Consider the following 20,697-nt stretch of genomic DNA (forward strand, 5'->3'; position numbering starts at 1 on the left):
ACCATATCCTGTGCACATTTTCAGCACTCCACCTGCAAGTTGTACAAGTATGTAGGTTCCTTCAGATTTCAGGTTTCCATAGTCAGAGACTACAGACTTCTGAAAGGCTTACGCAAAAGATCTTGATCCAAAAATAATACCACCTGTAACTTAGGTATGAAAGAACAAAGACATGAAACTGGAAATGGTTAGTGCCTCAGGGGGAAAGCAAAGATTGTTTGGGTTCCTTAATAGTCCTTTTTTATACTTTCAAGCATTTATGCTATTTTTCAGCTGTCTGAATTTCTTGTATTTTTAGTACCTGTTTAATCACCATCAGATAGAAGTTAAGCCACTCACTTGCTGTGTGACCGCAGGCAAGTTACTTGACCTGCTTTTTACTCTTCTTATCTGGCTGTATAATCCAGTATAAATTGGAGCTCAGTGAAAACTAGAAGCTGTGTGTGTGCTTAGCAGAAGGACTGGGCTAGTCTATTGGTTAGTTCATCAAGTGCTTTGTCAGAGTCAAGAAAGTATTTACTGGGGAAGGACAATCTGTCTCAGGCCAGGCAGGCTTTAATTCTGCCCACTCCCTGCGATATTTTTTTGAGCTGTGTTTCTTCATTAGTGGTTGGACTTGATAAGCTTAAAGGCCTTTTCGAACCTAAATGATTCAATAATTCATTAATTCCATAATTAAGAGTTGCACCACAAAACCATGAACTGCAGATTTGGAGCTGCACAGGGGTTCCTACTTAGAAACCTAGGGTCTCAAAAAATTAGGTCTTCTTTCTCCATTCTCAATGCAGCTCACAGCTTGACTAAGGTACTAGAATAATTTCCCTGTGTGTATGTGGTTAACAACCTGAAACTATACACAGATTGTGGCTTATTCTTGGATATTTCTGTTTGGTCAATACAACTGTTAAATAAAGTTTACCTCATGCTCAGGACAATACGGAATGACTCCCTCAGACTGAACACCAAGGATTTAACCCACAGGGAATAGTGCACCTGAATGAGATCAGGAAAATTTGGTCTTTAGGATGAAAGGAGAGAGACAATAGTCAAAGCTAATTGATATGAATCTCATTTTACATATGGCAGTTAAATACTATGGTGATGAGTACAGAACTGGGGTTTTTCTCATTTCAATTGATTATCTGGTTATTTTGCTGAGGTCAGTAGCAAATGTCTCTGACCTCATCATTTGCTGAAGCAACTGTATTGTCACCAGCACTGGAGTGGAACATTCTTAACTGAATGGATTAAGAAAAATGGTCATGAAAGGAATGCTGAAATGCACTCAGTCTTTGGTAACCAAAACCATTACTGTATAAAATGAGATACTGAAAAGAGCATTACACTGGACAATTGCTTCAAATAATCATTTTTTAAACATCATTCTACTTACCTGTTATTCTACCTACTGCTCCATGTTGACTAGTTGGATGCTCTGAAAAATAACGAGATACTTGAAATTAAGATTTATTTCAGGAAAAAGGACATAGAAAGCATTTCTAGAGGATCTTTCACAATGAAGAAAGATATGTATTTACAAAGTTATGCAATTACTCAAACAGTATTTGAGTATACTTTGAAAGCTGTTAAAAGAGAAGAGGGAAAAAACCTGCTGGCTTAGTTCTTTTCAAAGGGAAAAGTGCTTTGCTTGATTTTATAAGCAACATGCTGTTCTGTTGTCAGCCTTTCTGCATCTGTTATATCATGGGTCTTGACAACATCATAGGCCAATGTCCCTTGTGATTGAAGTAAAGTATTAAATTTTAGTATCCAGAACAAGGTGATATTTCAAAGGCCAGGCTGTTATTGAGCTTGCAGGTGATAAGTCTCAAATTCTGAAATTCTGCATTTTATAGAGAAGCACAACTGCTGACTTCAAAAATAAGTTTATAAGAAACTGCCAAGCACAAATGAACAAAGTTCCCAATGCTCTGGACCTGATTAGTGCCAGAGGGTTCCAGGGCAGAGTTCAGATTACTTTTCTTGAGCTTCTCTGTGGCTTCTTCACTTTACAGAATAGGAAACACATGCTGGTAGTGGTGTTAGAGAGGATTATATTAAAATCAGGCTCAAACCTTACCTAAGAGTCAGGGAAGTCCTGTAACTGAAATCTTTTTTTGCACCAGTATTAGAACAACAGCGTCATGGTTAAAATAATTGCATAATGCCATTGTAATACAGGTTAGGGAAGTAATAGTCAAGTGAGACCCCACCTGGAGTACTGTCTCCAGCTCTGAGGCACACAACATAAGAAGGAGCTACTGCAGTGAGTCCAGAGGAGGGCCATGAAGATGATCAGGGGACTGGAACATCTCTCCTGTGAAGCCAGGTTGAGAGAGTTGGGGTTGTTCAGCCTTGAAAAAAGTAGGTTCCAGGGAGAGCTTACAGCCTTCCAGTAACTGAAGGGGCCTAGAAGAGAGCTGCAGAGAGACTTTTTACAGGGCGTGTAGTGATAGGACGAAGAGTAATGGCTTTAAACTGAAAGAGAGCAGATTTAGTTTAGATACCAGGAAGAAATTCCTTACTGTGAGAGTGGTGAGGCACTGGAATAGGTTGCCCAGAGAAGCTGTGTGTGCCCCATCCCTGGAAGTGTTAAAGGCTGGGTTGGATGGGACTTTGAGCACCCTGGTCAAGTGGAAGATGTCTCTGCCCATGGCAGGGATCTTGGACTAGATGGTCATCAAGGTCCCTTTCAACCCAAACCATACTATGATGATTTCCTGAGGAATACCCTGCTTGAGTAGTAGACTGCAAGAATACGGACACCTCCTGGCATCATAGGTACAGAACTGTTAAATTTTCAGGCTGTAAACAGTAAATGCTAAAACATTTACCTTAGGGATCGTCAGGTTGCAGCTGTTGATCTTTGCTGCAGGGAATCTCCAGACTAAGAAGTGTCATACCTATCACTTGGAATAGATGTACGTCCTGTCTGAATAGTGAAATCTGCATTTTTTCCCCAACAGTTTCAAATGTATGGAACTGGCTAGTGCTGTAACAAGAAATAATGTGAATTGCAAAAGGTGGATATGAAAGCTAGGTGTTTGGGTAAACAACCAACACAAAACACTGTGGTGTTCACTTCAGATATGGAATAAACCAAAATTTTCTTTTCTACAAAAAGGATTTATGAAAAATCGTCTTTCACACTTGGTCTCCACAAAGAGGAGCTGATGGTGCAGCCCTTGACTTATATCATAGTGACATCACAGGTAAACGCCAATTCCTTTCCTGAGCAAGATTCATGACATTGGGGTCATTCTATTCTATGTCACCCACTATCAGAAGGACAGCAATTGCCTCATCATTAACCATTTCATTCATTCTATCTTCCATTCAATGACTGCCATAAAAAATTCAGTTTCTATAAGGAAGATGGAGGGGGTTACAAAGGGCAAGAGAAGGCAGAAGGACAAAAACCAACTTGACCTTGAAAATTAAGGAGGTAAATAGTTTAACAATAAATTTCTGCAGGGAATTTCTGCAGAACTGAGCTGAAGTTGGAAAACCACAGAGTAAGCCCAACCATTTTGTCTGCTCTTACTACAACTAATGAAACATTAAATATAATACATAACCATTGGTGATCATATTTCATTTGATAATCCATTAGGGCCTCAAATAGTTCTCTGCTTTTTCTTATAAAACATAATACTTTAGGGGGAGAGAAGCAGGCAGAAGGGGAAGAGTATTTGAGCTCACACTGTGTGCTGGCACAATAATGTTCTTCCTGCTGAACTAATGGCTTCATAGGGTTTAGGTCAAAGAGTTTAATGGAGCTTAGCTCTGGATGTCTCAGTAACTTCTTAGATTCTAAAACTAAACTACTTTAGTCTTAAAATACAAATGATGATGGTCCTAATAAGGAGACACATTTCCAACCAGATCTGAGAGTAAAATATATGATGGGAATGCTAAAAGAGATGATCTCTTTCTTCCAACTAATGCTGTGAAAGACGTCCATTCCTTACCAAGGTGAATTCACTATTTCCTGCAGTTCTCCAAGGCAGAGAAGGAAAGGATGTTTGTACTCTGAATGTTCGTTACATTTTATTTAGCCCCTGAGATTTAAATATATATATATATTTTAAGAAATCCTGAACTCACATGTCTGCATATATTCTACTTTTTTTATTATGTGCAATCTGTGGGAAGAATGATCTCCTCACAACATTATATTCCAAGATGCAGTGTAAAATACCTTGCTTCTGTGTCAGCCACAAATGTCACTTTGAAAAAAGTAAGAGATCTCTATTAAATGATTTCTTTTTTTCAGACTTTCCAGTTACCTTTCTCTAGCTCTCTAAAAATTTCTTCTCATAACATAGAACTGACATTACAAACCAATCTATTTGACAGCCCAGATTTCTTAATAACATAAATCTGCTTTTTCTGCCCGATTTTACTGCACACTGGATGCAGTTATATATGCCCTACAATTGCACTTGAATCCGCCAACTTCTATAAGTTCCGTATTGAAGCATATTTTGTTGTTTCCAAACAATATCATGAAGGAATATCATGAGATGTCTTTCAACAAAAAGACAGAAATTCTTTCATCTAAAGTTAGGAAGGAAGAAAGAAAACTTTTTGTTCTCTTTCATAAAATTGATTGCCTATTTTTTTTTTTTTGTCCCGGGTTGGAAATTTCTGTCCTGACAGATCTAAGTAGTTTACTTGGTCAACACATAGAAAAATAGATATGAAGGATAAGGAAAACAGCTGCCATAGCATTAGAGAAGAGGAAGAAATCTGTAATGTACCTTACCAATTGTGCACTGGAAGTTTGTGTTACAGCACTTGTGCTGGATGGAAAAGGCAACAAAAATTCCTAGACACTTTTGAAAATTCAGAGTATAAAGGGGGAAAAGGGGGAGTCAGATTTTCACACTACTGGACATTCGATAGGCAGCTACATCTTAATAAAGTATCCTAAAGTAAGGTTAAAGCCTTATCATGTTCCACTAGCAGCTATCATTTTGTGCAAAGTAAGTGCAGTTGCAATTACGCCATCTGGTTTGATGGACAGAAGTCAGCTCTCCAAAAGGCTGTGGTTCTAGCAACAACCAGCAAGATGCAGAAAGGGAGAGAAAGCAATATTTTGATTCAGTGCTTCAACTGCTGGATACCTCTAAAGAAGCATTGCAAAAGATTGAGGTAGGTAAACACAGCCCACAACTGTTCTGATCTAAGGAAAGGGGTGTCTGTGCAGCCTCTTCCTTGCAAGACCCCTGTTTAAATAGGATGCACTAGTTTTGCGATTACTATTGCTTCTCTGATTATAGTTTGCTTCTCTTTTCACTTAGCTATACTGTCTCATGTGTAGAAGGGCACTGCCTGAGAGGTAAACAAGGATTCTGCTGTTTTACCATGCTGAAAACAGGCTGCAGAGAATGTACTGGCCACAGATCTTGTACAGAAGGCACTGAAGGCTTGTGCAGAAAGAGGAGACGCTGATAGTTGGGTTAATTGTAAGCTGGAGCCCGTTACATCTAGCTAGTGTAGGCTAAATATGAGCACTAGGCTTGTGCAGATCTGAGGTAATTTTGCTGGATCTCTTGCATAGGAGCGAGAGATTTTCCAGTTTATCAATATATGCTCAGCTTCAGGCATGTCTTGTGCCAGCTTTCATACGCAATCACCTAAGATCCTGCCAGCCATTTCCTTTTTCTTGAAACTCCTCAAGCAGCAACAGCAGACTTGGAGATTGTAACACTGCCGCAACCCGCAGGGATAAAGGAAAGGGTTGAGCACTGCAATAAGGGTTCTTACACGATTGAAGGTGAGGGAAGCAATGCCAACGTTTATTAGGAGGGTAACAACTTATATAGGGTTTGGTAAGGGGTGGAACTTGGGCTAGGGAGGAGCATGGGATTGACAACTAGGGAGGTAAGGTGATTGGGCAGCTGGGTCAGGATAGGAGGAGTTTGGATGTCTCCGGGGGTACGGGCCAATGGGTGCTGCCTCTGCACTGCACCAAAACCTAGCCAATGGCAGGCAGAGGAGCGGGAAAACAGGGAAAGGCGGGAAAACCTGAGGGAAGAAGAAGGGGACAATATGGTGGACAAAATTTTAAAACAACAACTGGGGTACATAAAACTGTATAACAACAAACTGGGGAATAACTGGGGTACAACAGACGTATTCGGTGGGTGTCATAATCGGTATATCATGTCAAGTCCGGTATATTTGAGTCCATTTAAGGGTTGTAAATTTTTCTCCACGCTTCGTAGCGCTCCCACTCCTCCTTGTCTCCTCCAACATAACACCCTTGTGAACTTCTGTGAGTGAACAAAGACCCTAACTCCCTTTTCCTTTACAGGGGTGTAAATTGGGAATGTTGTCACTCAGTTGCAACTTGAACAAAACTGCCTCATTTGCCTCATACATCCAAGGAGAGAACTGGTGCAAAAGGATTAACAGAAGAAAGCGGAAGAGGGAAGAGGGGGAAGCCCATCCTTTCAGCTGCTGCCTTGGCTCCTCTCTGCAGCTGGTAACAGTTGATGTAAAATCTGCCTTTTCCAATAGGGAATTATCTACCAAATTGTATCTCAGGGTTCATTTGCTATACATAAAACCTAGACTGAAGCTTCTGCTTTGAGATTAAGCCAGAGAAACAGCCTTATGCTATACTTTCTTACTGTGTGCTAACAAGGATAGAAGAACATGTAACCTTTAGAGTGAAAAAATCTCTCTCTCTCTTTGAAAATGCTATTGTTTTGAAAGACCTCAAAAATGTGCTAGGTACATTACAGACATATTAGACTGCTGTGACTCACATCTAAAGCAATATTTATGGCTTTGGATTTTTTTTTACTTTGTTTTGTTTCAGTTTTATCTACCAGTCTGGCATGATGTAAGCATACCTTGATCTTCTTGATTTAAATATTTGCTTCCAGTCTTCACTGTCAGCTGTCCATTATGGGGATAATCTGAAGCCCAATTTTGGGTTGGTGTGATGAGATAGTTGAGTAGTTTTAGTGACACAATATAGGGAGGTTCTTCTCTTCCTCTAATGTTTTGGGTTTATACTATTGTCAATTCTGTTAGCTTTTTGTAGTACTGCTCAATTAATAGAATTTTTTCCTTAAAAATACTTAGATCTACCATATAGTGTTTTACTTTGGGGTCTGCTGTGGTTTGGGTTGGGTTTTCTGTTTGTTTGTTTGTGGTTTTTCTTTTTTTTCTCCTCCCCCCCCCGGAAAAAAACACACTAAAATAGGTAACAAAACCCTTAGCTATACATAATTTTGTATTGAGGCATCATGGTTGAGATTTCTGAAGAAAGTAACATCTTATTGCATTGGAAATTACCATAGCTCTTGTAAACAGGTGATAAAGTTGCCTATCTCAGCAGTTATCAGTTTGTTCATGTGCATTAATTCCTTCTTACAATGTGCTAACCCTCTATGGCCTAACAAAATTGGTAAAGATGTTGCATTTTATTTATATTTTTAAGAATATATTTGAGGATCTGTTTTATATGTGTGTGTGTATAAATCCAGCATATAGACAGAGCAGTGAGATTTCCTCTCCTGAAAGCTAGAAAGAAATAAAGAAAATGGGTGCTAGTAAAAAATAGGGAAAAAAAATAAGAGGGAGCAAGAATAGCAAAAAAAAAAAAAGCAAAAAGAAAAAATATGATATAGCAATTGAATGCTGGAGAAAGTACTGAGCTACATATAACAGCTCGACCATATATAAGAAAAGATCAGGTAAGTCCAGGTTAAATGCAGAAATCCATTAAAAAGTGAAAAGAATCAATTTAATTTATCACATTAAACAAATAAAAAAAACCCAGTGCCAGATCTAATACAGATGTTTCACAGTATAGTGGGAAAATGAAGACATTTTCAAACAGCAAGGCTTGCAAGTCATAGTCTTGAAATGCTTAGATCAGGTGGCAGTCTCTGTTAGAAAAGCAAGCAGTGTAATGGTATTGATTGCTTCCAAGGCCATATTAGAGATGAAGACAAGTCCCAGGAGCCAGGTTGTTGTCACCTTGACCTTGGGTCAGAGCTAGACCACTGACCCCTGACACCCAGGACTTCTGCACTGCATTGTGATATCTTTCATGCCTACAGACAAAGTCAGCAGGGGACATGTGTCGATGTGGCCCTTGCCAAATCAGAATCGACTGGCCTGTAGGAAGCTGGAGAGCAGCGGGAAATGTGGGTTAAAGTATGTCAATAATGTTTCACAAGAACAATTTCTCCCAAGAATTGTAGCTGTTGGAATGTTTTGACATTTATTCGGTAGAGAAATGTAGCATGTTTTGTGAAGCACTTCAAGAGAGCTGCTGCTAACTGCCGTGGTGTATTGATCTTCCTGTTAAATTGCATGGGCACACTTGGGAGATCATTGAGATTCAGGCAACAGGACAGAAAGGATCGGCTGCACCCGATGGTCACTAATGGTAATTGGTTTCGATCCTTGCACTTGAAGAAGCTACGATTTACTTGGTTCACAGATGAATTGTAGACACTAAATATTTTGAAAAGAAAATATACTGTGATTTCTTTTTCTCATGTCATTTACAAATTATTGCCTCCACTTCTGAATGTTTCATATAAAGTACATAAATCTACATGACTTAATATAATAACATGCTAAACAAAATTTCAAGGACTTCTCCTTCTTGTCTGTGAAGCTTATATTAGTGCAGAGCAAATGAACTTTCTTATCTTTATATAAATGAGTTAATTAAATAATTATAATAATATTTAGCAGGATCTTAAAAATCCATCAACCCTCTTAAAGTCTCCCTATCATCACAATACATCTTTCTTTACAGTATACACATTCTTCTCTCTATCCTGTTTCGTTTCATATCAACACAGTCTTAATATAATGAATGTTAAAGAGAAGTGTATTGAAGGTAACTACAAAAGTAGAATGAAGTAGGCAGGTATGGCTAGTAATGTAATACTGGATTAAATTATACTAGAATGAAGAATCTGATATGAAAATTGGATAGTAATGTTAATATCAGAGTAAATTATTGCTACAATACAGGCTCTGATATAAAAAATGGAGTATACTTCCAAAAATGAATGCGGTAATAATGCTGCCAAAATTCATGCCACACATGATTTTCAAAGCAGATTTTATAGGGCTTCTGAAGCTTTCTGCTTTATACAAGATACTTTTCTACGTATATATACATAATTACATGAAAGCAAATATATTCAGTAAATGATGGCTGCTTTAATACAAAGAAATTCATATAGACTAAGGTTCTTGGAAGAAACCAATTTTGTACTTCTTCTAATCTGTTTCGAGTACACGTGTCCTTTATGATACATACTACATTCCTATGGTTTTTTAAAGGACAAAAGGATTTTCAGTTTTTGTTCTGTGTTTTTTTCCCTTCAATTGAGAGGTCAGCAGTTTCTACAAACAGCTGAGTTTCATGCATAAACTTGCATAAAATATCCATAAAATCTATATAGCACTTTGTTAAATACAAAACAGCACAACATAAAGCAACAACATATATTGGTTTTTTGTTAACTGAGATCAAAATTATGCCTATCTGGATTCTTTTGGTTAAAATGACTGTAAGTAGATTGCAAATTCAATTACAGCTAAATCATGCATTGTAGAATTTGTGTCATCCAAAACTAAAACAGAGAAAACAGAGAAAGATGACTGTCTGAATGCTACTGAAAGTTCAGTATAATAGCAATATGGCATTTGCAATAGCTATACAAGTCTCACATTTCTGAAATATTTACAAACCTTAGATAATGACAACCTCAGGATAAAATCAAGAAAACAGACGGTATACAGGAGATAGCCTGAGGCAACCGGTGATGAGGTCAGATCTATACAGTATGTGTGCTTTACATGAAAAATGCTCTACTAAAATGTCTCTGTGTACTGTGTAGAGCTTTGGGATATAGCAGGTATTCACTAGGGGAAGGTAAGGATTATTTACTAGGATCAGTAACATGGAATTCAATATTAAAACCGACAAAGGTTATCATCTATTACACATTAAATTCACCACAGTTGTTTGACAACTCTCATAGCAACAGATTCCACCCTTAACAATTCAAAGCAATCTTTTAGATTAAAGTTCATGTGATCACTTTAAAGAACTATTCAGTGTTAATCAAGCAATATTGCTCCAGGCATCTTGTTTGTCTTTCACTTCAGGCTATTTGGTTGATTGCTGAAAATGCTGAGTTTCTCTGTGTGTGTGTGCAGAGCTGTGTGTCTTAGGTGGAAATGACAGGTGAGGTAGTGGTGGGGGGTGATATGGGAACTGATTGAATAGGCTCTGCAATAGGCGTAAATAAAGTCCCAGTGGCTGATGGTTCTGGTGGGGTAGGATAAGAAGTATATTCTGCATTAATAATTGCCTAATTTAATTTGGTAGTATATTAACTAATGAGGGTATCATTAAAACATAAGAAATTCTTTAAAACACCTGATTACATATGCATAAATAATGTATACACACATAAATGATTATACCTATATATATGTATATATACATTCACGTATGCTTCTAATTTTAGAACATTGCCCAGGTAGTACTTTACACATTTTCTAGTCAGAGATGTTACTCAAAGAAAAGTACTTCTCAGAGGGATTAAGAAATCGAACTCCAACATTTCGTGGCATAAAAACCTTTTTTTTTTTCTCTCGAGTTGTGCAGCATCTGCTTCAGGCATGTCTTACTCTTGATCTAACTATTCTCCAGAGGTTTAAAAGATGCAGTATCAATAACACTAACATTATAGAGAGGAAAGTCTAAAGATGCTGCAACTGTTATGTACTCTGACATCTCTGTTGGATACCCTAGAACATTTACTCGTGACCCAAAATCTGTGGCAGAGTTCAACATTGTCAAAAAATTTGTCCTTTTGAAGGAAGCTTTCACTCTGCAGTGCTGCCCTAACATCTAACCAGGTGCTGAGTCCAAACTCAAGGTGAGAGACTGCTTGCTATGAGCACAATTAGTCCATTATAGGCTAATACAGGTAACAGTAGCAACTATTGCTATCAACACTGAAGGTAATAAAAGTGCTAGAACGAATCCTCTATTGATGTCAATGAGGAGTCCTGCTTGCAGGTCAACAGCACGACCCTTAGATAGGAATGAAAGATAAGTAAATCTACTGCAGTCTTGGAAGTGGATATTCCATCAAGATTTCTTCACGAAATAAAGTAGAAACAATTCTGCAATGTCTGAATTAATTTGTATGACTGAAAGAATTTCTGCACTCAAAACAATTTTTAATGATAGTTTTTAATTACAAAATGTCCACCTGTTTGAAATGAAGCTGTGTGTAGGAAATAAGCATTTTTGAATAACCTTCTGATTCAAAAGGCTTGTAAATGAAGACTTTTTAAGTGGTCAAATATCCCATTTAGACATTTTTAATTAAAAAATTCCAAATTTGGATCCAGTTCAAAATAATCTTGTATTAGAGACTGTGTAAATAAGAACTGTTTATAAACAACCAAACCCTAAACAAATACTTTGAAATTACTGGAATTATACACGGTACTTCACACAGCCACATTTTTCTCCTGCAGTTCATCTGTTTGCATAAGTTTCTCAACCCTGAGAGAAATCAGTTGCAGCTGCTGGAAATTTGGGTTGTTGGGAAAATACTGTCCTACTCAGCTGTCCTTACCATGATGGTTTCCAGGAGGAAAGACTTCAGTAGGAAAGCCCTCATATTTTGTATTTTGGGAGATTATCCAAAAAATCATGCTTTTCTTCTGCCCTTCTCACCATTTTTAGTAATAGTTTTCTGGGATCTGATAAAGAGAGATCTTATTTCAGAATAAAGTCACACACAAAAATGAACGCTAAACAAAACTTTTGGAATCTTTGCAATCTGCTTGAAGTGTGAAAAATATCTTCCAAAGTATTTAGTTGAAGATATTCTTCAGTGGGAATTCTTTAAGTACGAGAAATGAAATAATAACAATGCATTAGTACTAAGGCATAATGATGTGTACTTATTTTACTCTTTCCTCCTCTAGACTACCCAAAATTAACAAGGAAGCTGCTGACCTTGCCCTGCAAAAGTGTTTTCTAATGGTCATATTCATTCTAGAAGACTTAAGGTTGGTTTTTTTTTTATGAGGGTGTTTTATTTTAATGATGCTTTGAAATTCCTTTTTAGCCAAGAGAGAAATCCAGTTAACTGTGGAAGAAAATTCAAATCCTGATGATAATATCCTTGACAAGTCTATGCTTCTTTGGAGTAAATGAGATTTTACTGTGTTTTCTTTCATTTTCTCTTTTAATATTTCATAAGAATGAAAAATAGTTTCTAATGAATCACTGATCCTTCTTTTTTTCCACTTGTTATATTATAAACCATACTAAGAAACACTCCCATAAATGTATATCTTCCTTTTCGTATTTTCCTGAGGAATTTTACAAAGATTTCTGTGGTCATCTCCTTTTCAGTTTGAATTGCTGCCTGATTTCACTAAATGCAGATTAATTCATGACACTTGGATTTTACTTTTTAAATTCCTTTAAAGTGCACATATTTACTTCGTATGGGTGTATATGTTCTAGCACAAACTATACATAAAATAAATAAATAAGCATCAGTAAAGCTAAAAGTAGAAAGATGATTTATATCAAAGAGCTCTACATGGAGTGGCAGAAGGGCAGTAGATATTACAGAAGGATAGCAACAAAGGAGAAGCTCATGGCTCTAGTTAACAGAAAAACATGCAGTCAAGATGCGCAAGTGCATAAGGCAAATATCATAAATACCTTTCATACTCTTTTGGGAAATGCAGATCATTTAATAACTTATGACTGGATACAATCCTTATATCTTCAGGGGACCCAAGTGAAATCTTTCAAGTAAGTGAGCAAAGCTTAGAGGAACAAAAATACAGGCAGAGCAGGTAGCCCTATGTGCAAGGAATTTCTATATGTGTAATGTTTTGGTTTTGCCAAGAGTGCAGAGGACGTCTCATTAAAAGTTTATTAGAAATATCACCCTTACACTTTCAGTTATCATGGATAATTCTGTTCATAATACCACGAAAAGACTATGTCTATAATGCCATAGGAAATAAATGAGAGTAAGAAGGATCTTGTAATACTTCCAATGTTGCTGCAAGCAGAGGGAGTTAAGCTATACTCTTAACTTACTAGCATGGATAAGATATTGGTGTTTCACAGGTCATCATAAAGGACATGTTCTCTTGTGACTATTGTAAGGCTTGTGGTAAAAATAAAGATGCCACTGTCATTTTGCTGTCACACAAAGATCCTGAAGATGTGCATTAAAACTCCTAAGAGGAGTGTGCAGGATGTCTGAGGTCCTGCATATCATTCTGTAGCGGAGAGAGGTACAATGACTATAGGATACAGTACATTGTATCCTAAGAAAAAGGGAATAATTTTCTCCAAGCTCTCAGAGTCAAAAGCTGTGATGATAGACTGCTCTGCATGCTCTGTATGTTTCCACTCATTAATCCCTGCAAGATCTGGACTGATAGATTGCTCACAATCAAACATTGAATGGAAGTGTGTCTTCCCAACAGGATGACTTACAAAGGTTATTCTAAATTGGCATGTCCAAAACACTACCTATCAAAGGAAAAGATATTTGCAAAATAGGGAACAAGGGGAAATTGTCATACAACCTTTTTTTGCCTGACTTCCATCATGCCATGTAGACAATTTTATGGACCTTTTTTTTTTACTCTAAGCTTCCTGCTACGACTGTGGTATGTGAAGGTGATAGATGAGCTCAGTGTCTTCAAAATTCAAACACTTGATATTGCCAATGATATTCTTAGATGTTTTCAGTATTACTGATTTAATAGGTTGTATTTTTTTTTACTCATTATGGGCAAGTCTTGCTTTGATTTTATCTTCTGTTGAATATCTTGTTCCTATTTTTAACAGTTTACATGTGCTTACAGGGGGAAAAAAAGGTATATGGGTTTCGACATATTTCTTGAGGTGAATAGTCACCCTTCATGATACATTGCTATCTTTTGTGAAGAACTTAGCTTAAGGTTGATGCAGTTTACTTTCTGAGACTCTTTGAAAAGGAACACCTCAACAATACCATTTCATTAATAATGGGGTTATGGATAAGAAATGCATATTTAGCTTCCTTTTAAGGATGTTAATATTTGAAAGTCTTAGAATTATTTTTCTTGCTAGATTGTCAAAATGTGCCCTTTAATCTATGACTATGCCCTAAAATGGTACTGCTAACATGGAAAAAAAATCCCAGCTGAACAAACATTAATATTTATGAGCAATCTATTGGGCAAACGCTACAGGAAATTGGTATCACTGAATATATTTGTACCACACGTGAACCAGCCTATCTCCACCCATAGTTGCTCACAGAACAAGAAAAACTTCTGAACTAACTTTTTATAGTATCTATTCATAATATCTATATCTTGCTCAGTCCTAGGACAATGTGGGAGAAAGATCCACTAATGGAAAATTTATGTGTGATTTTCTGGAGAAGTAGAGTTTGAATTTCTGAAGCAACAGTGGTTTTAGTGGAAGCAGACCTCTCTGGAAACATTTGAAAATTCTACCATCATGCTTTTGGATAGGAACAGGCAAATAAATACCTTCTGCTTACACTAATATCTCCAAAGAAAATTTCATTGATCTATTGCTCTGACTTGGATTAACTCATTATATCGGTGGAAAGATGCCAGAGTGCTAATAATATTGTATTTTTATATATAAACATATAGAAGAAAAATGGATGATAAAAGAGAATGCAGTTCAAAGGAAAAGACATGATGACTTTGATCTTTCCCACAGGTGCAGATCTATTTACAACAATGGGCTTTTCTGAAAGGTTTTTGTATTACTTGGACTTCCAACATTAAGATCTTTTTTTCAGCTGAAACCATTCAGATTGGAATACTGAATCTTGATTTAAGTATTTTATTATCTATTTAGCAAGAACAGGATTCTCAGACCAGTTGGTGTAGCTAGTGATCCTTTTATCCATGTCTATCTGTATCAAGTTCAGTTATTTTAATGTATATAACTGGCCCATAAATTGTTCATGCAAGGGTCAGAGAAGGAGAAGCTCAAGTTCATATAAACACACACATATAAATATATTTATATATAAATACACACATATATGTCATTATATATATACATGTTCACGTTTCAGTGGATGAGAAGATCAGGAAAATATTGGAAAGAAAGGGGTAAGAAAGTGCACATTTAAACTTCCATGATGTCTCAGACACATACACATCTGCATCCCTTATATGAAGGAATCTTTAGGCCTCTAAATCTAGTAGTAAATCCCATGTCTCTGTGACTAACACGCTGAATGTACCCTCAGGCTTTCCCTGATTGCTCATTCTGTTGAAAACAGCCTTTGGGTTGCAGTTAACTGTCCCATTTGGAAAAATAAAAGAAAACCTCTAGTTTGTTAGTGTAGGATAGGGTACATGCACATGAAGTCTGGGAAGCTCACAGCTGTGAAGTTCCTGCATGCAACAGCACATGTCCTTCTAGGTAGTGTGTGTGACCTGGTCCATTTACCACCACTCGTGTCCTCTATGTCCCCCATCCCTCATTAACAGGAATCCTTTCTACAAGCTGGAGGAGCTTTTCAACAAGGAGGCTGAGAGCTACCTGTGCAGAAGAGGGAAGAGGCACTATTCCAGGAGACATTTACAAGGCTGCCAGTATATGACAGTAAACTGAAACATGGCTCTGCGGATGCAAGAAGGACATCACTAGTATAAAAAAGAATACTTTTCTCATGTTCTTGAGAATGGTGGTACAACTCCTGATGTGGTTGCAGAGCTGAAGATCTCTCAGCACAGAGCACCAACTATTTGAGGACTTCCATCACCCTCTTCCACATCTTGAGCTTGGGAAGAATTGCACTTTGCCAGGGAATTGCACCCAATGCATAGGAAGCTATCTGACATCTAAGGATCTTTATGTGGCAGAGCTCCTATTTGCACCACCAGTTGCTCAGAAATTGTGGAATGAAGTTTTTTATGCAGAAAGGTTTACCATTCTGGCTATTTATTGAGGAACTGTCCTATGTGAATATTCAAAATTGAAGTGAGCACTTTCAGAGCTGAACCTTTGCTCATTTTTGTGGACACTTTCACCTCATTGCGTCTTCTGTCTTGTGCACCCGTGCATCAGTTGTGGCTCTGTGCAGTCCCTACTACTGCAGGAGTGACTTATAGGTCTCCTACAGTCATGCAGAACCAGGCCTCTATGTTCTTCTTGTTAATTAACTGGTGAGTACATTGTCTCACCTAGAGAAGACTTCTGCTCTTCCTCGTTCTTCTCCAGCCTCAGCAATCACAGAACGCTTATCCACAGCTTGCAAATCTTGCACACAGATGCAGTGTGGTGGGTTTAGGGGATGCTTTTCTGGTACAAATGAAATACATATGCTGAAATGTGTTTGCTAAAGGTGATGCAAGGGTTTGGGGGACAGGCAATGTGTGAAGTGATGCATGAAGTGCAATATGGTCATAGGCTGCTGTTCAGGCACCTTAAAGGCCTAATTCTTTTTATTGAAACAGCTTTAATGAAAACTCAAAAATTTGAAATTTTAATTTAATTTTTAAAAACAATTTTCTTTTCTTTTTTTTTTTTTTTAATTAAAAATCTCCTTGGAAAATTATGATTTCAACCTAGTCATTTTTGTCAATAGCCCTTGGAGAATGAATTTAGGTTTAGTTCCATTACACTTTCTAAGCTTGGTTCTTTACACCTTACATTGCAATAAGATAGTGACTAGTTAATATACAATGGAATGTCAGGCAATGCATGTGCATGTCCATAAGCACAGGCAGAACTGTTAAAAGGGAGAAAGAATAATGAACAATAAATGAAAGCCCAGAGCACTAAATTCTGCACTTTTACTTACAATAATTAATGTATTACCTCATAGATAGATTAACTGTTCCATTAGGCCCCTCATATACTTGGGTGTCATTGTCATCTGTGTAAAAGAAGAAGTCTAGCCTAAAAGACTATTTCTCTGTCTAAACAAATGAGTAGAAAAGCATATCCATATCACAGTGTTGCACATGGAATCAAACACAAGTGTGTGTCTGCTACCTTTCTTTTTATTTTATTTTATATGAATTTTCTCTGCTTGTTTCTTTTTTCATACACTTTTTGAAGCAGAGAATCTATTTTTGCCTTTCTTTTAACCCAGCTCTTAGAGGAGATTCCAGAAGTAAATGGAAATGTAGTGTATTAAAAACAAAGTCTAGTTATAGGAAAGATAAAATGTGAGTCCCACTTGCCGAAACTGTTGAGAAGAATTAAGTGTGCAAGTGTCTTCTACTACTTGCATATATATGACCACTAATATTTCTTAATATGGCAAATTCTAGCCATCGATACTGGAGTGTTACCACTATAGTAAATAAAAGAGGGGGGAACCCCAACAAACCTTTAATAACTTCTCAAATACAACAATAGCAACAATAAAGAGGAGTAAATTACATTTCTATTTCTTTTCTCCCCAGCAGACAGATAGCAGTAGCTCAGGCTGAGCAAAGGACTGTCTTCCATTTAGGCATATAATCCAGCATTCCCTGTTAAGAACAGGGTAAATATTTAGTCATATATTATTGGTGTCACTATCCCAATATCACTAAAATATTGTCAACATACTAGATATTTTATTTGATGAATACTGAATCACATTTTAGTGGTGTCAATCAGAATAAAATGCACAAAATCAATGTTATCAAATTTGGAATGGCAAGCCTAGTGAAAGTATGGGTCAGATTAGCATGTCTGGGAACAGGGAATTTCAGAAAGTGAATAACCAAACTACTGCATGAAGCGAATGCCATTAGTGGGGATAATGTTTAGGAAACTTTGTGGAAGCACTGAATACAGAATTTACTCATTTATGGAGACTATAGGAGTCACTAGTCACAAAACTTGGATTTGATATGACAGAAGTCCTCAATCAATCAGGACAAAAACACGGATTGTAAACACCTTTCATTAGATACTTCAGGTCCCTGTTTTCTTTTCTGTTTTGTGCCTGTGAGTCACTAAACTGCCCTGAACCCTCCTAACAGAGAGGAGTTTGCAGACTGACACTGCCTTTCCTTTCCCTCATTTCTCTGATCACAGAGACAGCCTCTCAGTGACACCATCAGCCAGTGAGTGAGAACTTTTGGTAGCAAGCCTGGATCTGGATGCCTTTACTTGTAACAAGCACTACACTACTCTCAACAGAGTCTACTGGATTGGTGGGAGAAAATGTTGCACAATGAGAGTCCATTGGAATGGACCATTTGCTGGTGTTGTACAGCTAACAAAAGCACCAGAAACTTCTAGCAAATATGAAGAGCTGTATTTTTCTTCTTCAAAAGGGGAAGAAAAAGGACTGCTTTTATTTATGATCCTCTGCTGTCTCAAGCATGATACTTCATAAAAGGATATCCTTATGAAGAAAGATGATGAGAAAAGACACTATTTTTTGAATTGTTGAAATTCAGACAAAAAGCGATATATCCATCCAGAACCAATATATTCAGTAGCACATTTTTTTCCTCTCCAAAATACATGGGATACTTAATTCATGGAATATCCAATTTTTTTAAGATAGCCCTAGTCAGTGAATCAGTTAATTGTCAATAGAGCATGACTAAGAGGTCAAGATTAGTTGACATCATAGGATGTGGTTTGCAAACTGCAGAGGATTTAGTTCTTAACTATATGTGTCATTAACTTTTCTCAGTCATCTCCTCCACTGACACATTTATTATAGTATCATAGTCTCATAAAGCAAACATTCTATACTACTTCCAGTAATTATAGCCTCTTAATAAGGAATTTATACTACCTTCTACTATAAAACTGCAATAGAAAATCCTGGCTACAAACTTTACTCAATATAATCATAACCACTTTTTGTTTATAACTTGCTGCTCTGTATTCCTGAAATACTTAGCTTTGGGTGGTGATAGTTAAGTGATTGCGCTGCATTTGGTTCAAGGCCTTAAGACTGCTGATGGTACTGAATTATCCGGGAAGAAAATAGGAAGAGATAATAGTGTTAAGTTTTTCACCTTATACAGCACAGGCATATTTATTACATTAATTAACTTTGCGAAGTTTAATAGAATTTTATTTGGGAAGTTATACTATTTTTCTACTTTCAGAGCTATAACAGTATTTACATGTTTGCAGATTAGAAAACAAGAACAGTTCGTCTGGATTTGATTCAAGTCTTTATAATCCTGCTATACTCGTTTTTCTCCTCTGCATTCATAAAAAGCTGCATGTTGATAAACATCACTTACTTGGCACAGATCAGCCATTTTCCAGGCCATATACCTGAGAAAAGTACAATCCACAAGCCAAGTGCAGCAGGTATTTTAGTTCATAAAATGGAATATGTGTCTCCAACCTCCTCTAATCAAAAATGAACAACATGCCTTGCTATGTGCATTGGGTTTATTACCATATGGTAGTTGATTGAAAAAGTGGTAAACTCCTGAAAGTTCATCAGCACGGCCCCTAAATGGCAGAGACGCTGATCAGTTCCATGGGAAGAAACAGGGGAGCTCTGCTTTGGTACCTTCAGTCCATCATCTACTCTGCACCCTCATGTTTTGAATGTTTGTCCCGAGAACACAGAAGGCATGTAAAGGATATCTGTAAGATGCTGGTGACTTTTTTTTCATGGAGCAAAGCTTCCTAGACATGTCTTTTTTTCCTTCTTTGATGCTCATTGGCGAAAACTAATAGACAAAGCAGACAGAGGTATCTTCATTTCTGGCACCCTCAGAGTAAGTACAATGAAAGGATGTTTAAGAGGCATCTGACTAAGCCAGTTACTTTTAACAACAGAACTACCAGTGGACATTTCTCTGCCTGTCATGTTATCTAGGGCTTTAAACGAACTGGAAATATCAATTTCCATGTACTGAAGAGAAGCTGAGAGTACATCAGGCCAGCTTGCAGAAAACTTGAGGGTTTAAAATGAAAAAATTTGCAAATACTGTAATCTCTCTTCTCACTCCTCCCACAAAATATTCATTCAGACATATAATGTACTGAATAGAAACTACTTGTGTACAAAATGCTACAAGGAAGTGTTGTCCAATAGGGATTATCAGTTGATGGCATAGTGTGTAATGTCATATTTCAAATAATGTTCCACTGGCTAAAATTTTGGTTGCTGAGCCCTTACATGCCTTACTGTTTCCTTCTCTGCTGTTCACTTGGAGAACTAGTGAGGTAAAGATTTATTGGATATCTAGACTCTATGTGCTCAGCTGGAGGTGCTTTTTCATTCCCTGCTCTGAGCCTCTAAACTAATCTGTGAGTATGAATCACTTCTGATCTACAGTTTCTCAGATTTCTGGACAGTGTGAAATATCAGTCTCAAAGCATCTGCATCTCTAAACTCTAAATATCAAACTTTTCTTAATTAACTTTGATTACCTCACTGCTCAAATTGATGCTGAAAGAGGGAATATAAAAGCTAGGGGACTGTTCCTGACATAAATCAACACACTTTCTGTACTGAGCACCTTCTGTTAAAGCTCACATGTTGTACTTAAGGACCTGAGCATTTTTAGTCTTCTTTTCAGGACAAATTTCAGGCAAATAGACAGAGTGACATTTAAACTTCTAAAATCATTAATCTACATTTTAATCAGTTGAAGTTTTACTTCTGTTCTGTTTGT

This window comes from Pseudopipra pipra, chromosome 2 (genome assembly GCF_036250125.1).
Source record: "Pseudopipra pipra isolate bDixPip1 chromosome 2, bDixPip1.hap1, whole genome shotgun sequence".
NCBI classification, from domain to species: domain Eukaryota; kingdom Metazoa; phylum Chordata; class Aves; order Passeriformes; family Pipridae; genus Pseudopipra; species Pseudopipra pipra.